We start from the raw sequence: 22361 nt of genomic DNA, 5'->3' as shown, positions 1-22361 counted from the left end.
GTTAAAAGTGTTCCTATTAGAAGGATTGCATTTTATTATTGTTGTTATTGTAGCTTTGCTTATTTTAGGTTGTATTCTAAGTTGCGTAAAGAAAAGTTTAGAAAAACTAATGCATGCTACTTGGGTGGTACAAAAGGAAGGGGGAGATGTGGGACAGGATTTGGCTGGCCTCAGCAAAACTCCCAGCACTTATCAATCGATAAAAGGAAACGTGCTGGAGCTTGTTGGTCACAGACCAACATGACAAAAAACAGAATTACCAGTTACTAAGGTTGTCAAGAAGGAATTGCTGCTGGTGCTACACTAAGGAGAGTGCATTAATCAAGATAGTAACTGCCTAAACAAACATTAGCCAATATAGTAGGCATCTAGCAAGAATAACAAATCAATCAGCGTGTGGCGAGATGTTTAGGATAGGTATAAAATATGTTAGAAATTACAATAAAGTTGACCTTTTGCTTGCATCAAGCTGTGTCCAGTCTCTCCATCATGGCACATTTGCTAGGGCTTCAGTGGGTTTATGTAAGAAATAACTCAGATTTAGGGTTCTTTTGTTAGCTAATACCTTAAAGCAGTTTATACTGCTGTTTTACACAACAAGTGAATCATGGAAAGTGGCGGGTGTCCTAGTTGCAGTCCTCTGAAAAATGCCCCTTCACCTGGTAGTTCCAATTTAGGGGTGAGTCACCAGCAGTTCTAGATTTCTCTTGCATGTCTCCAGAGACAACACAGAGCTAGGAGAGACCTCTGTGATTTGTATATGCATCTGCTACTGAAAAGCTAACAACTCAGAAGGAAGGAGCTACATAATGAAAAGAGATGTGCACTCTCAGCAATGTTGTTTGCCTCTGACAATATCACTTTCTCAATATATAAGCCCTGGTGGATCCATTTATTACACTCCAATCCAGTTCATATATGTTGGTATTAAAGGCAGAAGAGTTTGAAAAGTGTGAATGACACTAGCACTAAGACGGATGGAAAAGTTATTTGACCACTGACATGAAGGACTGGCAGAAGAAGGAAAGTATGTCTGAATTCTTAGCGCATGACATCTGAAAGCTGCCCTTAAAATTAGAACTAGAACCCTACAATACTGTTCAGATAACGTAAATTTTCATGTCAGAATTACATTCCTTATTTTGATGCCTCATGTTCCACAGGACACATCCCTCATTTCTTCAGGCTTTACTAAACACAGGTGGGAACATTTCTAGGAATATACTAGGAAAAAAAAAAAAAAAAAAGCAAGCAGTTTTTTCTAACATGTACTTTCTAGAAATCATGACCAAAAATATATATAGTAGATCCATTTTATTTTCCTAGTCCTGCTGCAGGCCTACTTACAGCAGCTCTCTCTATACTGAGTTAGGGCAATCCTGAGGTAGATATAAGCCCCAGGTGGCTGGCCATATGTAGGTTGTAGGTAACTGGGGCAGACATTTCTGTTTTTTCTTTTTTTTTTTTTTTGGCAATCTGTTTTACCTGCTGTGCTGCCATGGGGCAGTGCTTGTCTGGCATCCTGCCACCAAGATCCCCTCTTCCCCAGTATGATGTTGCTAGAGCTGCCTTTCAGGCAATAATGGTGTTGTGTTGACAAGAGGAATACTGTTCTGGAAAATCCAGTCCATAAGTTAATTTTGTATCCCTGCTCTCTTACTATTGCCATCTCATCTTCAGAATCTCATTGAATTTGCTTTGCATGAACCCTGCTTCCTTTACTATAAATTTTAGCTTGCTAGAGAACTTAAACAATTTTCCTGTGCACAGACAGTTTTCTTCTAATTATGCTGGTGTAATTCTGAAACAATTCGGTTGACTTTGGTGTAGCTCATCCAGACTTATACCACTTTAATAGTGATAACAATTTAGTCCAGAGTATGAAAGTGATATGTAAAATCTTAGCTCTGTATAGTAGATGAAGGGTGAATGAAACACAGCAATGGCATATTGTCCTATAATTTAAAACTGTCTGCCATAATACAGAATGAGTGACCTCTCAGCATACACTGATTAAATTAATTCCCTGTTCTCCACCTTCATTCTTTGAATACACATTGATAAAAGACATAGAGAATAAAGGAGTCAACCACAAGGCTGTTCCTGGACCACCTATCTGAATATTAACCCTCCTTTTTTTTAGATAATAATTATTTATCTGTATTTAAAAATCCAAAATGCCTTAATGGTTTTACAGGTATGGAAACAGGGTAATATAATCATGTCATTTTTCTATGGTTCTTTTTTTCTTTCAGAACCTGAATTTTTAATGACTCTCATCATGCTCAGGGTTATCATTCTTAAGGCTGATTGGTAGTGTTCTCTAGAATATCCATCATATGGTAGTCTTTTTGTTTATGAGCATAAATGCAATTAGACACTGTCAGTCCAATGCTTCATCACCTCTTCTATGCCATTTATCCACATGGGTGAATAGAATCATAGAATTGTCGAATCAAAGAAGGGTTTGGGCTTGAAGGGACCTCTAAAGGTCATCTAGTTGAAGCCACCTGCAGTGAGCAGGGACATCTTCAAGTAGATCAGGTTGCTCGGAGCCCTGTCCAGCCTGGCCTTGAATGTTTCCATGGATGGGGTATCTACCACATCTTTGGGCAACCTGGGCCAGTGTTTCACCACCCTCATTGTAAAAAATTTCTTCCTCATGTTTTAGCCTAAATATGTCCTCCTTTAGTTTAAAAACGTTACCCCTTGTCCTGTTTTAACTGTTCCTGCTGAAAGATTTGTCCCTATCATTCTTGAAAGCCCCCTCTAAGTATTGAAAAGCTGCAATAACTTATCCCCAGAGCCTTCTCTTCTCCAGGCTGAACTAGCCCACTTCTCTCAGCATTTCCTCAAAGGAGAAGTGTTTCATCCCTCTGATCATTTTTGTGAACTCCTCTGGCCCCTGTCCAACAGGTTCATGTCTTTCCTGTACTGAGGGCTCCAGAGCTGGGTGCAGGACTTCAGGTGGGGTCTCACCAGGGCAGAGCAGAGGGGCAGAATCACCTCCCTCAACCTGCTGGCTGCACTTCTTCTTTTACAGGTCAGGATAGTGTTGTATTTCTGGGCTGTAAATGCACACTGCTGGGTCATGTCCAGCTTTTCATCCACCAGTACCCCTAAATCTTTCTCTGCAGGGCTGCTCTCAATCCCTTCATTCCACAGCCTGTATTGATACTGCAGGTTGCCCCAGCCCAGAGTAGGACGTTGCACACGACCAATCTAAACCTTTCTCTGCACAACTTGAGGCCATTTCCTCTTGTCCTGTCACTTGCTACTTGGGAGAAGAGACTGACAACCATCTTTCTATGACCTCCTTTCAGGTAGTTGTAGACAGTGAAAAGGTCTCCCCTCAGTCTCCTTTTCTCCAGGATAACAGCCCCAGTTCCCTCAGTTGCTACTCATAAAACTTGTGCTCCAGACCCTTCTCCAGCTTCATTGCCCTACTCTGAACTCTCTCCAGCACCTCAATATCTTTCTTGCAGTGAGGGGCCCAAAAGTGAATACAGGATTTGAGGTGCGGCCTCACCACTGCAGAATACAGGAGCATGATCACTTCTCTAGTCCTGCTGGCCACACTATTTCTCATAAATGCCTGGATGCCGTTTGCCTTCTTGTCCACCTGGGCATACTACTTGCTCATGTTCAGCCAGCTGTTGACCAACACCCCCAGATCCCTCTCTGCCAGGCAGCTTTCCAGCCACTCTTCCCTGAGACTGTAGCACTGCCTGGGGTTGTTGTGATCCAAGTGCAGGACCCAGCACTTGGACTTCTTGAACCTCATACTACTGAATTTAGCCCAGCAATCCAGACAGTCCAGACCCCTCTGTATGGCCTTCCTGCTCTCCAGTAGATAACACTTCCAGCCAACTTGGTGTCATGGGCAGACTTCCTGAGGGTGCACTAGATCCTCTCATCCAGACAATTGATAAAGATACTAAACAGAACAGGCCCCAATACTGAGCCCTGGGGAACACCACTTGTGATCAGCCACCAGCTGAACTTGACTCCATTCACCACAACTCTTTGGGCTTGGCCATCCAGCCAGTTCGTTACCCAGCAAAGAGGATGGCTGTACAAGCTGTGAGCTGCCAGCTTCTTCAGGAGAATGCTGTCACCTTATCATAGAAGGAGATCAGGTTGGTCAAGCAGGATCTGCTTTTCATAAACCCATGCTGACTGGGCCTGATCACCTGTTTGTGATATATGCAGCAATCCTGAAGCATGTGGTCAAGTTGCTTAAGAGGCAGAAAACTGCACTATTAAAATTTGTATGACTGATGAGGAAATATACACAGGGATAAGTCTTGGCATCATTGTATAGAATCAGATGTTTTATGTGTGTGGTCTACATAAGCTCACAGTTTAGACCTAAGCAGACCTTCCTCTAGTGTTTTGCTTCCCCTTGTGTCATGCAAGATTTAGTGCCATTCAAGATAAACTTCACACAGCAGTAATGGTAAAACAATTACAAACACCACCTAAAAGAAACAGGGAGTCAGAGACTTCTCATCTGCTTCTTGTCACTGAGAGGAAGGCATTAATGAAACAGCATAAGGCAGTGAGCTCTCCTGTCTGGTAAAATATGAAAAGGCTCTGATTTCAGGGTTACTCTTGTTTATGACAAAAGACTATTCTATAACGCCACGGTTTCAAGGTGTCCCTCAGAGTCAGCAAGATGTGTTTCATTTATCACATATTGCAGGTACTTGATGTCTCCAAGGCTGTTCATCTTATATCCAGTCACTCTTGTAGTGCAAAATTCACTGCTTTCATTTCCATGCTTTTAAAAACAATCAGCTCACACTGTGTATATAGACAAGAATTACATGGTATAGAACTGCAATTTTTTTGAAGACATGAAAACTTTCGGTATCCATAACTTTTTTCAGGTAGAAAGTTTCACAGTTTATAAAAACCTTCATTTGTTTGTATTGACCTCAGAGGGCTAAGCCTCACAAGTCATCAGTCAACATTTAACCACTTATTGCTTAAAAGGTTGTCTGAATCTCTAAGAGTCAAACAGAAGTTGGTCTGCTTCCTCTTTGTTGACTGAACTCTTTGCCCTTATGCGTGGAACTACTGTGACTCAATTTAACAAGCTGCGTTTCATGAGCCTTAGGTGAGTATCTACCTAGTTTGTGGATACCAAGGTTTACATAGGTGAAGGGTATATATTTGCTGTGTTGGAGCATTTCTACATATGTCCAGAATATGTAACTGAAGGTGCCTAGGGCATTTTGACACTAAACTGAGAGAACCTACAAAGTCCAGTCATGTACAGGGGCAGGTGTCTGCTAGGTTGAGAGACTATATTTTCCTGAGTTTTTTGATAGGTGCTTAAACCTTTTTTTTTTTTTTTTTTTAGGTGGGCCTTAAGTCTTTCAAAATTACTACAGTAAAAGTTATCAGCAAAAGAACAGTCATCAGACCTAGAATGACGCAGAAAGATAAGAGGTTTGAATTAAAGTAAGTCACTCAACACTATATCTCTCTCTGCTGCTCTAGCCATTAAGCTGCCGTTGGTATTTATTTGGCCCTGGACAGTTGATAGATAGTACATAAAATGCCAAAAACCCACTTGTTTCATAATTTGAGAACAATGAATTGAATTTCGTAGTTGGCTCAAGTTTTAGAGAGTTCTGATTTAATTTCATCTGTCATCCAGTTCTGTTTGATTCACACTCAAAGTAGGTATTTTCATGAATACTACTATGTGCTGGATGAGAAATTTGTGGTCATAGTGTATATGTTACACCAGTAGCAGGGCACCAACTCTGCCTATACAAATCTGGTCCCCAGTCACTAAGTTCTTTGAGTAATGAATTCTTTTCCTTCTGTGCATTATTACAGACATTGAGAATCTTTGTGGCTGTGATTGCTGGCCTGGTTTTGGATCTGAGTTGGACTAGCTAGTGATTTGACACCAAAACTTAAAGCAGAAAAGTTTCAAAACTACATTGCAAATTTTTCACAACCTTTATTTCCCAATTATTTTAAAACAGCAGACATAATTGTATCTGTTTAATGCAAGTGCTGTCACTTAGGGATCTCTGGCCAGAACACTGATTAGAGCAGCTCCCGAAAAGCATCTTCATGCCAAAACATTATTTATTTATTTCCTCAAGATATAAAGCTGGTAATGCAATAAATCATTCAAAAAGGGCTTTATCTGGGTCTGACACTTTCTTGATTATATGTGACAAAAACAACAAATGGAGCAAACTTTCATAGTGTTCCGTGTATTAGTGGTGACCAGGTGCACTTAGTGTATTATTTCCTTGCCATCCAAGTAACAAGATGTCTTTAAAATGTGCTCATCCATACATACATTACACAGGGCCAAAAAGACAAAGGAAGCTAGTACACGGACTAAGAATGTTGTTTTTTAGGTGATAGGACTTCACATCATTTAACGCTCTAACATTTTTATTTGAGAAGAGCTGAAGCTTGAATGCTGGGCTAAGTCCTCTGCAGTGCTAACATATGTACACATGCACTGCAACCTTTGGAGACATGAGGAAAACACAGTCAGTGTTCTGCAGCAGTGCTACAGTGAGGCAGAACTGGCCAGGCAGAAGATGAATGCTTCACCTGGGGCCAGAGGGGCCAGAATTTCTATACCTCCCTCTCTCCTTGCGTGAAGTGTATTTTCCCACACCCTGCACAATGCTGCTCCATGGGGATGCTGTGCCTTAAAGTACTCTCACTTTTTACATAAAAATTGTGATCCCAAATGTAGACGCATAGAAGGAAATGTCTTCTTATACATACGTAAGCAGAACAAAAAAGACTAAAATTGAAGTTGTCTGATTTAACTGAAGTTACCACTCCCCCCCACTCCGGTGTTTCTTCTGTCAAAAAATCAACGAAACCAGCTTTTGCCACTGAAAGCATCAGGTTACAGGAGGTAACACTGTTTGGCCTGCCTCTCCCTGCTTCCAAAGCAGTGTCCATTGGCATTATTTTTTCCAGCTAAGACTGTCATTGTAGTGAACTTTTGACATGCAAAGTTTTTACATATAAGTATATAGCTATGTCTACTACAAGCGTATGAAATTTATAATTGTGTTTATTCCTGCCTACTGGACCACCCTTGAGATGGACAGAATACACCAATCCACTTTCTCAGCTTAATTCTTTAAATCAAAGCGTAAAAAAAGTTTGGTCATTTAAAGTTCACACTTGCAACTGGATATGCAACAGGTGAAATAGCATCCAAATGTAAAGGAGCAGATTTCAGTTTGAGATTTCAAACTAGACTTCATAAAACTATGACCTACAATGGAAAATTTAGACTAACTTGTCTTTTTGAATGTTGCAACTGAGACTCTTTCTCTAACCTGCATACAAAGATATGGGAAAAATAAAAAGTTGAGGCTTATTTGTAAACCTCTTGGTTTCAGATTGCTTGTTTGGTTCTATTAGCACCTGGCCAGGGATTGCCAGTCACCCACCACTGGGTAGCCTGGTGGCTAAAATCCAGTCTATGCTCTTGAACTTTTCAAGATTGCATATTTCTCAATGAAGAATGCATTAGTCCTGTTAAGACCTCTGGTCCCTATGAAATGTGGGTCCAGGATGCTCTGGAAAATAGAAAAATCAGAAAATTATAGGATCTCTTAGGATCTGGTCCTTATGGCAACTACTGTGACACAGGTGCCCACAGAGCCTGCTAATATCCAGCACAGTTTATTTGTTTGGGCACAGGATTGTTTGTGTTGAGCATGAGTTGCATTTTGCCAGCCCAAGTTAGTTGGTACTGTGCTTTGAGGAGGATGGATGTTCTCAGGAGTGGCACCAGAGACACACACTCAATGTTATTAGACACCTCAGGAGCCTTTGGAACAAAAGAGCATGGTCAAGACCTGTAAATGTCTACATGGGGTCACTCAGGTGAATGCAGATTAACTCTTTTTAGGCTGGAAGGACATTTCTGTTTGGCTCAGCTAATGTGGTGCCCAGATTGGCTGTTGTCACAGGGAAAGTATGGTGTCATTGCTGCACACTTGCTCTCAGTGACTGCAAACCAAGCGTTCTGCATACAAAAAATGCAGAAGTGTCTGCATTTAGATAGTGCAGATCAAACCACTATGAAGGGATCTGTGAGGCTACTGGCACCTCTGATATGCTTCATCATTTTACAAAGGAGGTTAGCAAATCCAAACCCTGTGTTGATTCAATTACAAAGCCAGACTCAGTTCCTATTCTGAACTCTGCCAAGCTTTGAGGCACTTTATGTCTGTGTAGCATCCAGGTCCTTTTGACTGCAGGCAAGGTCTGTTTCTGGTTTCTGATTTTCTTGTTGGTTGTGGATTCAATGTGCTAAATGCTTTCTACTTCCCACAGCCACTTTAAAAGAGGAAACATATTTATTACTGGCCAGGCACGTAGATGATGCATAAATAAGAGAGATCTTGAAGTCATTAATACATTCATGAATTTAAGACAAGTGATTTGGACTCACCTTCATAACGATGGAATGGCAGAGACATTCTTTCATTCCTCAGCTCTTGTTCTGCCTGTTGTTTATAAGATAGAAAAGTGGGAGAATATAATTTTACGGTCTCTATATTTTTGTCTATAAAACACATTGATATTTGTGTCAACATCTTCAAAAGTTCACACGTCTTGAGCACACCTTTGATCCCAACACTTCTTCCTCTCCTGCTCACAGAGAAAAGTTATCACTGCTGTAACTGTAGGTGATGATAAACCCAAAATGAAAGTTCACTCAGACTCTCAGCACTATTTTTGTTTTGTGGTGAAGGACTGTTAGGTTACTTCTGCTAGAAGCATTTGTCATGGTCATCCACACAGATGACCTCTGCAGCCTTTTGTTGCATCCTTTAGATTAACTTTCAACTGTCCCGCCTCTGCTCTCCAACAGAGACAACATGCATACACCATCAGGGCAAAGAAATGCGTGGTGAACTGCAGAAATTATCTCTGACCCTGAGACACAAGGGCATAGTTCACCTATCCAGAATCACACCCAGTGTTTCCTCCTGGAAAGCCTGGCTTTATGGAAGGAAAGTAAATGACACTCCGAGAACCAGTTACACAATGTATCTCAGACAGTGGAAAATAATAGTTCTTTCAAAATGCAACTATAGCACCTATTCCTGTGAGAAGTCTTGTTAGAAATACGTGATAAGGCCATGTTAGTGCACATATAAATGAGTGTGACTGTGACGCAGAGCCTAAAGGATTATACTTTTTAGCAGCAAAAGCACAAAGCAAGTCTCAGCATTGAAGCTGCTGCAACACTGAATGCTGTTCTAAGAGCACTACAGCTTTCATATCCTACTTGTCTTCTCCTCTGGGTGTAATTTTCAAAGGAGATTATGGGAATAGGCATACTTCCTCTGAAATTACTGGCAAAAATCCCACTAACTTCAGTGGAAAGAAGATAATACGCTTTTTGTAAGATGGTGACTTTTCCCTATTGCAAATATCCCCTGTGATGCTCTGCCAATCATTGCATTACAGATATGCAGAGCTTTTGAATAGATAGTGAGTCACCAAAACTTATCAAACTAAACCAGAAGAACACATAGCATTTCCATAGCATTTTTACTGTAGTTCCTGAAGTCCTTTATAAGCACACTAAGTTTATCATCTCTCTGCTACAGAAAATGGAATCCAAAGTAAAAAAAAACAAAGCAAAATATTAAGATCATAGAAAGTACTAGTATGTGAAGTAGCAATAAGGCCAAGTTCTTTGCTTCCATGGCTCTGTATTTTTCACTGGATACAAGGCTTATTCCCTGTTACCCATAGTGGGGCATTAGCTGTGCCTTGGCATTTTCTCTTCCATTTGAAGTCTATTAGATGTAGAAGTAAATAGAAAAAAGCAAAAAACAGACTGTGTCTGTGTTTTTTGGTGAAACAGGCCAAATGCCGAACACAAGTAAGATTTTTAAAGTAATGAACCAGTTGGAGTTTTGCCTGAGTACAAAGCATGAAACAGTCCCAGTCTGTGAGCACTTCCACAAGGCTTTCATTAGCTCTATTTCCATCTCTTCAGTAGACATTAATTTGACAAAATCTTTTTTTCTAACCAAAGTAATCAGAATAAGAAAGAAGTTCTGCAAGTGCTCCCCTCTGTGATCACTCACTTGAATAAAAACCCCTGTTGTCATGAAAAGTACACCAGGGATACAGAAATACTTTTTAATGAACTAGTTATTGTGGCAGCATGGAGCCTGGGATTAGATATACAGTGCTATTAGTCTTATTTGTGTCTATCTAGTCAATCTCTGTTACTTTTATCCATTTTTTCATAAATGTTTAAGCTGGTAATGTAAATCATTCTTCCTGTCTCCTGTAGTGCTCTGAGAAGCAAAATAAAAGAAAGTAAAAATTCTTAACATCCAACACTGATTTGCAATCAAGCTCCTAGGCTTCAAATTGCATCAAGTGGTTCTGCCTAACAGTGATAAAGAGCTTCAGGAATGGGCTAAAGTTGTGGATTATTGGTCACAGTGATCAGCTGTTGGGGAAGGCTCTGCATAAACAGTGACAGCTATGTGGGTGTGATTTCCTAGGGAAGGCACCACTTTTCAAACACGTTGTGTTTCCAGTAGCCAGTGCTATGCCTAGCTTTATTTTTGTTTACATTACACTCACATGAACAACACTTAGAAGACAGAATGGCGTTTTAAAACCCACAAGATAAGAGGACCCTGTACTGGGGCAGATCTGCTCCTTAGCCACAGTAATTCTCACCCCCAAACTTAGCACTGCACATGGCATTACTATGTGAATGTATGATCTGCATGTACATAAAAAAAGAAAAGAGCTTTGACTTAGGTTTTTTGAGCTATGTTTATGTTGGATAGACTACTATGTTATTTCTAGAATTAGGCAGTGCAACTGAAAGGGTTTTGCAGAACTAATATTATTCCTCACAAGTTATGCACAGATTTTAAGAGTAAAACTTACAGAAAAGGAAACCCCTGGGCTTCATCCAGATTAAGTTTTCCAAGACTGTTTTGGCTTAATTTTGTGATTTTAATTTACATTTCTAGCTGTTGTCTTTTCCTCAGCCAGTCCAGATTAACATGCAGCACTAAGACTACTTGCTTACATTTCAAGCTTTAAGCACTAAGTCCCTAGAATATTTGGTTTAAAAAATTCAGAACATTGATATTTCTTTAACGCTTTTTAAAGGTGACTGAACATGTATTCTGAAAAGAAACCAATACAATGCCTGTTATGTGAAATATTTGTGCTTAAATTTATTTTGCACTTAGGCCAGTGGGGCCTCAGAGTGGCTTTGATGCATTTTTTGTGACTTCTATGGGGAACTCACATCGTGACTTTAACATGGAAACAGACTTCAACCCTCTTTGGTCAATGACAAGCATAGAGCAAGCTGTGATGCCTTTTATGAGGTCTGGAAAATCCACTATGATGAACACAATTTGATATTTCACCCAGTATTATCACAAGCTTTCATATATTCCTGTTTTGATTTGATCAATATCATTTGGGAGCTTCTTTTCCTGATTGCAACTTTTCCATACATTGCTTATCTAGAGGTACAGAACATAATCACCACTGCCAGGCTGCTATTCTGTCTTTCACAAAGCTGTGCTGATGATGTTCCCTACTGTTTTTGAATCAGGTGCTTGTTAAGTCAAATGCACAATTACGACATTCCCTCTGGACTCTTCTTCTCCCAGGCCAACTGCCTGGCAGACTCTCATCTGAAAATTCTTGACATTGCTTTCTAAATTCTGCCTCTGGCTGCAAAGACTTAAGATACTGTCTCATCAGTATGCAGATGTATTTCACTGGTTCTGTTTAGATATTTTGTAAACACCAAGTAATTAGTTTTTAGCTTAAAACATACCTGATGAGAATGTACAACTGAAACCCAAAGTTAAATCTGAAAAATATACTGGTTGCAAACTTCTTGTTTTCCAAGAAAACAGAAAGGATGTATTTTGCAATCATTTCTGTCTTCCATTTCACCTTTGCATCTCACCTTCCAGGTGTCACTGTCAAACCTAACAAACACTTCTTGGACTCATTGGTTGCTCCCCTACACATTTTATGCTGAGCTATGTGATTAGGGATGAAGAAGCAGGGAAGGGGAGGAAGGGCAAAGTGACTGGGGCCTTCTCTCTGTTTTGTATTCCATTCCTTCTTTCCACTGCTTATGTTAATACTTTTGTTTGGACAAGACTTCTGGTCCCACTCCTACTAGAATTTCTACAAATGTGTTTCTGTATCATGGCAAGGAGATCACCATGTCACTTCATGGCAACTTTTTATAGAGGTTAAAGAATAATGAAAGTGTTGACATTAATGATGATAGAATCTGTCACAACACAATAAGACATGTCTGATTTTTTAAATAAATTCTAGATCCCCAACTCAAATGAAAGAAAACACTTCATTTTGTCTTCTTCTGAAAAATCATCCTTGAATTTTTGTCACCTCCCTGAATTGCTACTCCACATCTCAAATTTTTAATTTAATTTCTAAATTTTGAGGTGAACTTGCGACTGAAGGCATTCGTTTTTTCATCTGAAAGGTGTCAATACACTCTTCATAAAATAAATATGAGATTTTTAAAAGCATAGAAATTAAGGAAAATGGAAAAAGCTGCAAAAAAGAAGTACCAATTTTGGAGTGTCAAAGACTCCTTAGATTTGACAAAAGAAGTATCCTTCCCATGAGCCCTGTGAAGCTTATTTTCAGGACAGGGCACTGTGGATCACACTGGCTTCTGTAGACCGACATCCACACGGACCCAGCACTCAACAGCCGTTACAAGTGTTTTCCTTCTTTAGCCATGTCTGGAGGCAACATTTTTTCATTAATAATATTATAGGAGCTTCTATTTCAAGATTGTTTCTAAGTGAGATTACTATAAAAAGTGAGCTTCTTGCCAAGAAAGTTGCAACAGAGTTAGTGACTCAACTGGAAGCCACTAGATTTTGCCTTATTAGGAAAGGTGGGATTTGGTACAAGAAGGCACAACATTAAAAGGTGTTCAGACTACACATAGATGTGCACTCACTGTCATTTGGCCTTAGTTTTCTCATGCTGAACATGTCTTAGCACAATAATCAGAAGAAAAACATCACTGTATCTTGGTACTGAAAGATATGTTCCCTTTAACAATCATTGCCTTCACATGCAGAGCCTCTACTTTTCTCCTCCCCAAAACAAGTGCCTTGAGAAAAGCAAAAATATTTTGTCCTTGTTAACTTCAGCATAGCAATGACAGCAACAGACAGGTTTAGGCGTCTTGGCAATCTGTTTAAGAACCCAGCCAGTGCAAATGTCACTTTCAAACCACTGAAGAGATGAGATTCCTTGATAAAGTCCTTCATATTCTGATTGAACAATGCTCTCAAAAAAGGGTTCATGAAATATGTAAACCATTTTTTAGATCTGTCTGTAAAAACAAAAATATGGATTAATTCTACTCCTTTTGGTAGTATCATTGCATTTTTATGGAATAATCATCTAGATGATCTAATAATCATCTAGACAAATAGGTGTCTAGACCTATTTGAAATACCTGTCTCTTCTTCTGCATCAGGTTTTGAGATTGCTAGTCTTGCATTGCATGTCAAACTATCCAACACTTTTCTTTGGATAACATACAGAAATGAACCCTTTGAGACTGTCTTTACAAACAGTCTGTCACTGTACAGCAAGAGGAGGAGTGGTGGGATGTGAAGCATGAAAACAGCATGTGTGCTAAACCAAGCAAACCCAGAAGCCTGCAGATATAGCAAAAAGAGATGGAAAACATTTGTGATGAAAGGTCCATTCTAGCTGGCCTGGGAGGAAGGTCTCGCTCTTGCATGGATGAGTTTGGGTCTGTGCCCAAGGGGGTGAAGACGTTTGCTTGAGTTCACTGCCTGGACTGTGCAGCAATGTTTTAGACCTTGTAGCCCAGGTCACTGAACAAATGGAAGGTAAACCCTGATGACCTGTGGGAGCAGCAGAGTAGGCGGTGGATGCAATGATGCATTGAACACTGGCAAAACCCAGGGTCAACAGTGCTTGGGGACATGCAAGAACAGTAAAGGCAAGCAACAGCTGGAACATCACTAACTAACTAACCGTGCCTCACCGGCATCTCCTCCCTCACAAGAGGTTTATGTTTCAGACTCCTCCAGCTCTTGCTGGAAAAAGCTACTGGCCTGTTTGCAGAGAATGCACCCTGGAAACAGCTTTACTAAAATCGTTTCACTGGCTCTGTCTGTGTCTCTTTGACTCATTGTGAAGGAAGATTAACCAGGAAGGACCATGACCGATCTTTTGAAAAGCCATTGACAAGTGTAAGGGAGTCTATGCAGGTACTTGGCTACTTTGTGTTGATAAAAAATGAGTTGGTGCTTGAGACCGATACAGCATCTGTATCATTCTCATATTTATAGCTTGACTGAAATGGACAGAGAAAGAAATATTCCAGCAAGAAATCAGAATTGCCCTACTATAATCTTCTTAGCCTTTCTCTGCAAGAGAAAAATTCAAGACAAGATGATAACTCTTTGACAGAAGCCTTGTCAAATACTTTGAAGAATTCTGAAATACTTTAAAAGAATTTATGTCATGGGCATTTCATATAGTTTTATTTACAAGCATGGGGTTTTTTACGGCTATGATTCATACATCACAGCTGAAAATGACAAGCATTGGTCTGTGACTGTTCAATGTCATTCTTTATGTGATGAAAGCATGTAGACTTCGGTACTTCCAATGTCTACATATCCAGTCACAGTATTTCCTTCAAAGATGTCATTGAGTGAGGAGAGAAAGTGTAACACACATTTCTTGAAGCAGCTTTAAAGGTCTAGTTGTAGTACATTTATCAGGATTTAGAAGAACCCCCCTTCTCCTTCCATAATGCCAGCAACACTAATTTGCTGTCAATCGAAATTACTGGATTTATGTTACTTGAATAATTTATAGCTATATCAGTCCAATTTTCAGTCAAAACATTTTCTGAAAAATATTTCATTCACTGAAATCTACATTTTTTTAACAGTTCCAATTCTTCTAAAAAAAGTTTTTTATTTTTAATTTTTACATTTTACATCTATATACTTTATTTCTTGATTATGTATGTAGTGTAGTACACACTCGCAGAACATATTCTGTCTACCTATGGACTCTACATGATATGAAGTATCAGACATTTGTTTTCCTTTACAAGATTGTATGCTTGCTCTGTGACAGCTTTCAGTGGCACTAGGATAATGCAGATGGACATGAAATTACTATCTGTGAAACATTAATGGAAATTCTCTTGTGCCCCACATTGGGGAGCCAGAACAGTACTTTTCTAATGATTTATTTCTTCCCAGTTGAGAAAACTTCTGTGTATAGAAACAACTACTTTAATCCAATGGAACAACTAGAAGTTTATTGAAAACCATTAACTGTTGTTAGCAGAATTCTCCCTAAACCTGATTCTTCATGAAATCAGCAAAAGGGACCTTAACACATAAAAGAAATGCAGGGGCATGACAGGATGTACTGAATTACTCATGGAAGCCATTCTTTGAGCAGCAGAATTAAAATGGCTGGAAATTCTTGCACATTTGCAGCTGCCTAATGTGAAAGCTAGCAGTCAACTTTTAAGTAAACCCAGAAAAATTGTAGTTCAGATTTCCATTTAAAGACAACCAGTGAAAAACTAGACTGTGGTCAAAAAAAACCACATTATAAAGTAAACCACAGCTGACTAAACAATTTTCCACAGTGCACTGCACTCTCTGAGGCCTTAAATCATTACCAGCCCTAGAAAATAGTATGGACAGTTAAGAGAAACTTCATGATAGTTGACAGGCATACTATACCATAAGTTTACAAATTCACAACAAACTTTCAGAAGACAATAAAATCATTTCCTGAGATTCTGTTGTTTATCTAGTGCTAGAACTGTAAGGATATGTTGCAAAAACAAAGTCTTGAAAAATACGTAACTTAATTTATGAGTCCCATGCTCCTCAACAGCTAAGCTCCAAGTGACCTCAATGCACTTCTGTCTGAATTTGTGTCATATCCTAAATATCATAAATAAAGCCTTTTTGGCTTCAAAAAGCATATGAGTTATCACCAAAACAGGGATTTTATGAGACAAAACTTAGTCACAGGGTGTTTTTTTATTGGGTATGGAAAGATTAATGTGAAATTTACACTGTGTTTTGTTAGTGTTTCCCCAGCCCCACTTTTTTGCCTTTCTGATAATAAAAAAGCTATGACCAGAACGTCCTGCAGCAGCTTCTAAATATGGAAACCAATAGCGATCTTTCCACTAGTTTGGAATTGAAGAAAACTCCCCATTATCAAGTTAATTTGTAATCCTCAAAAGTGCTTTCTGAAGTATCTACCAGGGAAATATAATTAAAAATTCAGTACACAGCTCACTCATCTCACTTGTCCCTAAGTGTGCTGTACATCTGCTTTTCTGGATAAATGGAAGTGTCAGTTCTTCAAAGAACGAACTTTAGTAAACACAGGACCAGCTGGCCAAAAATATAAATATTGTTTTGATTTAAAGAGATTAAGGAGTAAAAACCTGTTTTTTCTTCAAGTAGATCAGCTTCAAATGGTGGTAAGACTCTACAGGGTGTATGCAAATATAAAAAGATAGTAAAACTACCATCAGGAAAATGATGTTCCTTTTCATATGCAGATTCCCATCCCTAATGTGGCCTTTTATTAGCTTGATTATAGTAATGTTTACTTGTTAGTGCCTCAGTGCTGTAATTTAAGAAACTGATTGTGTGTTCATTATAAATTCCTATTTTCAAAGATTCATAAATAAAGCTGAGCAGCAGCAGCAGCAAAACCAATAAAAGATAAATTTACTTGAAAGTGTAATGACAGAAATATCACTTGGGGATATTTCCAAACACTCCAGCTCAAACTTGACTTCAGCTTGTCAAATTTAAGAATTGTGCATGTTACAGAGGAGTTTTTCCAGCTTTAAAGTGTGGGGGTTTATTGCATTTGCATTGTTCATCATACTTAAGCAAAACATAACACCAAAGTCTAGAAACAATATAAATGGTATAAATAAAAAGGTGTTTTGGGAAACAGAGCATGCAGTATAATGAAAGAGTTGAAATCAAACAGGTAAACTTCTCCTAAATGTTCTACTCAGGAAACTATTTTTTTTTTAAATTTGTGGATTGTCAGCCTGTTACTCATGAGGAAATTGTTGTCAAAAAAGTGTTTACATACGTTCATTTAATGTAATCTTGCAAACACCTGAGGACCTGTATATGTACACACAGTACAAGTGAAACAAGCACAGCAGGGTTGGCTCAAAGGTAAAAGTCCATCACATGTAGCATGACTTGAGAAGAAAAACACTGTCTCTCTAAATGTCTTCCTAGTCCTTTCCCCAGTTTTTATTGCTGACCACGATGTCATATGGTATGGAACATCCCTGGGGTCAGTTGGGGTCAGCTGTCCTGGTTGTGTCAACTCCCAAGTTCTTGTGCAGCCCCAGCCCACTCAGTGGTGTGAGAAGCAGAACAGACCTTGACTCTATAACAACAGCTTAGCAATAGCTAAAACATTCCTGTTTTATCAACACTGTTTTCAGCACAAATAAAAAACATAGCCCCTTACTAGCTACCATGAAGAAAATTGACTCTATCCCAGCCAAAACAAGCACAAGGATTCAGGGTGGAGCTCCCCAAAGCATCAGAGGATTTCTGGGATGGGGATGGGCTAGTGGAGTTTGTGAAGGTAGTGAATTCTATTGTTTGATTGTTTGTTTTTCTGTTTTCACTCCTCCAATGAATCGGCTCTTCTGGTGTCCCCTTCTCTGATACCTTTGAGTATGACACTTGTAGCCACAAACCCTCTCTTCCCCAGCTGTCTGCTTATTTCTAGCCTCTGAGAGGAGCCACTCCATCTCCCATACATCAGCCCTCACACATAGTGACTTCTCGCTGGGAAGGAAGAGGAAATGGGAATACTAGGCAAAGTCACTACCATAAGGAAGGAAAGGGGAGAATCAGAGGAGATCACCTAAATGACAGAAGTTTCTGCTTCTCCAGTTACCAGGGCAGGGGTTGCGTCTTTGGCTTCTACACCCTCTCTGAGCAACAGTCAATGGGAAGAGCTAGAGATGAGTTGTAAAGCCAGATCAGCTAAACCTTGTCAGCTCCAGCTTTCTACCCTCTGCTCACAGCATCATGCCAGCTCTGTGGAGGTCAATGAAGGAGTGAAGAGGCATCTGTGTTAAATGACCATATTAGTGCAGCTTTAGATAAGTAAACTGGGAAGCTACTTGGTTTCCTTAAAAGCTCATCTTGCAATACTTCATGGCTAGAGGAGAATCAGACTATGTCATTTAATGGACCATTCAAGCCATAGGCAAGCTGCTACAGATTGGACAGCTGTGATGGCTTGTCCCAGAGGCATACTGGTTTGCCTCATCACATCACATTCCTGTGGTGTTCTAAAGCTTCTTTTTAATTATTCCAGCCAAATGTTTCATTTGAACTGAGATACACTTCTGAATCCAAGATACAAGAAGAGAAAACAAGACTACTATTATCAGAAAAAGGAGATTAATTTGCTTTCTGAGATAAAGGTGACTCTGTAAGCACTATGGTTATGCATAGGTCTAATCCAAAACCCTTTTTTTAGAGTTCATCTGCAAATTTAGGGTCTTTGATATCAACCGAGGGAGCCCATCTGATAAGGGTCCTCAAGATAGTTTTGGACAGATCCCAGGGTGAAGGCTGGTAAGGAGTACCAGCATTTTAACTTACCACTAGCAACAGAACTAAACCTCTGAATTTTATTTGCATTTGTAACTATGCAGATTAAGTTTTGCAGAATCTGGATCTACAGCTGGATGTGCTTTGATACCTTATATTTTGACAGTGCTAGTCTCATTTTCCCTCTTTAATAAATGAAGTTTCAGTGGAGATGTTCTGACGTACCCCCAGCCTTGAAAGAAGTGGCTACAACTTCAGACTGCAAATGCAAATAGTGAAGGAAGTCTGGACTTTGTTTCACATCAGTCTGGACATGAGGAAAGAGGGCTTAAAAGCAGAGAACACAGCATTTGATACAGTGACACAGTGTCTTTCATCCACAGCTGTCAGCTGCAGTCACTGAAGGGCACATTTTTGTCCCTGAATAAAACACTGAGAGGAAAACAGATGAGTATCCTTCGAAAGCCAATTTGTGCCTTAAAGACACTACACATTATTTCCAAAAAAATCTATACCTAACATGAGGAATAAAGTGAACATAAGCTTTTGAAGTGCACACCCACTGAGTATTTTATAAGTTGTTCTTCCAAATTAAACAAGGTGCATGTAACTTCTTACCAAACTGGTCTTTGACAGGAAAGGCATAAAGCTCTGTGCCATGAGCAGTAATCACAAGGAGGTCTCCTGCAGTGTGAAATCTGACAGCTTTCCCAACAGCTCTTCTCCTATTATCTATCCAGATTTTATCAGCAGTGTGACAGACAAACAGGTTGCTAATAATTTGTTCTTCCACGCTCCCTCCTCCTTTTAACTATTTTTAAATGGAGTGTGTAATTTCACAGTATTGTATGCTTAATATAATCTGTGCCCTATAGGAATTGCATCTTCTTCCTAGGTACTGGAAGACATACTCATTTAGCTGGCAGATGTTGCAAGAATTAAGAAAAACAAGGGCAGAGGAAAGAAACAATAGAAGTTATTTACCGTAAAGGAAAAAAATAAATGAACTTTTGATTCATGGAAAGACATATGCTGGTTATATGACAGAAATCAAATATCTGCTTCCCCCAATATTCCATTCCCCACCCTCACTTTAAAATTCAACACAAATAAGCACAATACACTCACAAAACCTTCACAGAATCTATTATTTGGGGTAAGATTGACCTAAGAACTTTGGCTTGCAAGTTCTAGTGAATGTACGGGAAAGTGAAAGCTTCTCTAAGCTAATGTAATATTTTTTAACAGAAGTTTAATGGTGATGTACATTACTAATGCATGGACAGTCACAAAGCTGTCATACCAGTGTGGGCACAGGGAAGAAGCAGAGTCAGGCATCCCCATGACAGAGCACTGCTATAACCTTGTTGCATTCATGGAGGGAAGGCCATATCTTTGGACCACCAGATCTGGCATTTGCAAACACAAATGGCAGCTTTCTTGGGTGCAAGTAGATTAAGTTACAGTTGTAAGCCATGTGCACTATACTCTGGAGAAGGGATAGAATGGTCACATGGGTTTATTTGAATGCTTTCTCTGTATGAACATGCAAAGCAGAAAATTTAGAAAGGCTTTTAAATACTTGGAAGACTCTTGAAATTACTAAACATTCAGAGCAGCAAAACCTGAAGTTGTACAAAAGGCAATAATGAAGACTAACAATTTAAAATTATTCTAATCTAAGAGCAGAGGCTGAGCAGGAAAATCTTTAATACAGATACCTGTAAGTTTGATTCCTGCAGGGTTGTTTGAGAGGGCTCAGCACAGGAAAAAAAAAAAAAAAAAAACACCACACACACTGCAGATAAATGTTTTCTGCTGAGTTTACTCCAAAATAAGTAAACTGTTCCAGATACAGCTGTAAAGAAAGACAGCAACATTCACCTTCCCTTTTTCAATGTAAAACCAGTTTTTGCTTTCATCTGGAATAACCCCGCTTCTGTTTTCACAGACTAGGCACTGGATCTAGTGTTTTGTAAGAGCTGGGCACACTGAGAGTGCAGAGAGGTGCACAGCTGCAAGAGCCTTTGGCAGTGCCAGATGGAGAGGTCAACAAAGAGCTGACAGGAGCCACAGAAGGTGGCTGACCTGGAGTTCTGGGCATTGATGCCTCCCTGACAGCGCTATTGAAGTCCAAAGTTGGATTAAGCATTCAAAGTTTAAAGTAACAGACCTTACACTTAAATATTTCCTGTACCTGGTGATTGCCTGGCAAAGCATGCCCGTGACACGGTCTGTGAAGAAGGTAGATCCAAGAAGAGCTCTTCTCCAACATCTCTGGGAGGAAATAGGTTACTGGAGTTTGTGAGAAGATGGTCTATGAAATGACGACTGAAAGTTCATTTTTTTATTGTGAATTTTGGCTTGTTCTGAGAAGCAAGGATCACCTTAAATTTGAAGGCACTAATATTGGACTGGCATGGTACTTAGGCTGTCTCCACTGACGCTCATGTTCAGCTCACCATCACAGATTTCATTGACAGAATAGAGGAAAGGGGTGGAGAGGATTTGTGAACCCCAGAGGCTACAAAGGCTCTGGAGGAACATTTTCCTTTTGCTGCCAGCTGCAGGTAGGAGTCTGTTAAAGAGAGAGCTGAATGATTCTCTACTAACAGAACTGAGGTGTTTTATAAAGTTCATGAAAATTGTTACTCCTAAATGCTGTAGCATCTGTACCACTATAGGCCTACTGGGCCACAATGGAGCCTGTTGATAGTTAGTCAGAAGTTTCTTGGTACAAATGAGCCATAAGGCATTTCTTAAACTAAGCGTGAGTGTTGCAATTCTTCCAAGGCTCTAAGGACTTCCTCACAAGGTGAAGCAGTGGCACAGAAAAGGGCATGTACATATGTGTCCCGTAACACAGTGTCTCAGTTTTGTTAAAAAACAAGTTTCTCTTTTAGTGAATTTGCCTGTCAGCTAAAGCTTTCATATTAGCTGTATTTTCCTGGAGAACCAGATACACATTTTGGTAAATATAGCAATGGAATGCTGACTTATTGGTAAGCATGGATGGACATCTTGCGAGAGGGGCAACGAGAAACAGGTGACCAAGAAACTGATCAACTGTGTATAACATTCCATTCACGTGAATACTTCATATAAAAGTGGGAGATCACGCGGATCTCGTCCCTTTTTCCCTTTTCCCTTCTGTTTATGGCCGACACTAGGAGAGGACCTTGCTAGTCGTCCCTGCGAACTGAGGCCTAGTGAGAGACTGAATCCAGCTCCAGCTGGCTGCAGAGTCCAATCCAGGACTTTGGGTGCCGGCTCTGCAGTTGCTGAGACTTTCAAGATTGGTTTTGTATATTTTGTATTATTTTCTCTATTCTTATTAGTAGCATTAGTAAAACATTGTTAATTTTTCCAACTCTCTTCTCTCTGTCCTTCTTTTCCTCCCAATCACCTGTCCTGAGTGGGAAGGGGGGAGAGGGAGGGGCAAAAGGGGGAAGTGGGGGTGGGGAGAGGAGGTTAACAATAAATCTGCCAGGGTTTTATTGTCACCCCACAATCTAAACCCTCAACACACAGAGATGTTTTAGTAAATGTTTTACTCAAACTTCATACCCAGCAGTGGAAGAATGACAAATATCTGTCTGTGAAGAAACTGATGTGCTATTCAATTACATTGTCTCTGAA

The 22361-nt window shown here is 39.7% G+C and overlaps 1 long non-coding RNA gene across 1 annotated transcript in view; it reads left to right on the top strand.

Annotated features, from left to right (window-relative positions):
- LOC110357391 (uncharacterized) overlaps positions 1 to 13286 on the top strand; it is an 89242-nt gene extending 75956 nt beyond the window's left edge. The window contains exon 4 of the long non-coding RNA XR_010468810.1: positions 5369 to 13286. This is a non-coding gene — a long non-coding RNA (uncharacterized LOC110357391). The remainder of the gene's footprint in view (positions 1 to 5368) is intronic.
- The last annotated feature ends 9075 nt before the right edge of the window (positions 13287 to 22361 follow it).

Source organism: Columba livia, chromosome Z (genome assembly GCF_036013475.1).
Source record: "Columba livia isolate bColLiv1 breed racing homer chromosome Z, bColLiv1.pat.W.v2, whole genome shotgun sequence".
Taxonomy (NCBI): domain Eukaryota; kingdom Metazoa; phylum Chordata; class Aves; order Columbiformes; family Columbidae; genus Columba; species Columba livia.
This window is presented reverse-complemented; position numbering and strand designations above follow the sequence as displayed.